The 1,095-nt window shown below is 45.7% G+C and overlaps 1 protein-coding gene across 1 annotated transcript in view; it reads right to left on the bottom strand.

Moving 5' to 3' along the window:
* MED17 (mediator complex subunit 17) overlaps window positions 1-1,095 on the bottom strand; it is a 48,292-nt gene that overhangs the window by 43,990 nt on the left and 3,207 nt on the right. The gene's annotated exons all lie outside the window — the stretch shown is intronic.

The raw sequence follows: 1,095 nt of genomic DNA, 5'->3' as shown, positions 1-1,095 counted from the left end.
AGGTCCAGAGAAGGGCCACTCATATGATTAAGGGCTTGCAGGCCAAGCCCTATGAGGAGAGACCAGGGCACCTGGCCCTCTTCAGCCTCTGCAAGAGAAGGTTGACAGGTGACCTTGTGGCTGCCTATAAATTCATTATGGGGGCACAGAAGGGAATTGGTGAGGCTCTGCTCACTAAAGCGCTCCTGGGGGTCACAAGAAATAATGGCCATAAGCTAGCAGAGAGCAGACTTAGACTGGACGTTAGGAGGAACTTCTTCACAGTTAGAGTGGCCAGAAACTGGAACAGGCTCCCAAGGGAGGTGGTGTTCTCCCCTACCCTGGGGGTCTTCAAGAGGAGGTTGGATGGGCATCTGGCTGGGGTCATCTGAACCCAGCACTCTTTCCTGTCTATGCAGGGAGTCGGACTCAATGATCTATTGAGGTCCCTTCTGACCCTAACATCTATGAATCTATAAATCACTCATTCAATATTCTATTAAGTACAAGTTAATACTGGAAAGTTTATACTTCAGATACAATCAGGATCTTAATTCAGAAAAGATGACACACAACTTTTGTTTTTTTACTTTACAGAACAAATCTCAAACATCAAATTAAAAAGATGAAAAAAACCTAGCACTTATCCAATCCAGTCTACGGCTAATGCAGGATTCTTCCTTATTGTATATTTTTTAATATTTCAACACATTTAGTTTCTAGGTACCAAAAAGGCAACGGCTCTAATCAATTCTTTAGCCACCTCAGTGCCTCAATTTCTCTCCTGTTAAGCAGCAAGTTCTTCTCTTTGCTCCTTTCTTATTCATGTCAGCTCATAAATAATTCCTCTCCACTTCATAATTTAAAAGGGCTTATATAATACTAACCAATTGCCAGTCATGAATAACAGATTTAAAATAACAAAGGAGTGTAAGCACTCCCTGTGCCACCACAGCCTCCTCCAGCCACCAACAAAACCTCCCATTCCTTGCCTGTGTCTGCCTCCTCCTGAGCAGCAGGGCTCTGCCCCACCTCCCCCGCTTCCCCTCCTGTCCCCCACCTCCCTGCCAGCTGTTGGGTGGGTACATGCATGCCTGCCTCCCATCTGTCTCTGCC

Source organism: Gavialis gangeticus, unplaced genomic scaffold, assembly GCF_001723915.1.
Source record: "Gavialis gangeticus isolate Ggan-Ray unplaced genomic scaffold, GavGan_comp1, whole genome shotgun sequence".
In the NCBI taxonomy this organism is placed as follows: domain Eukaryota; kingdom Metazoa; phylum Chordata; order Crocodylia; family Gavialidae; genus Gavialis; species Gavialis gangeticus.
This window is presented reverse-complemented; position numbering and strand designations above follow the sequence as displayed.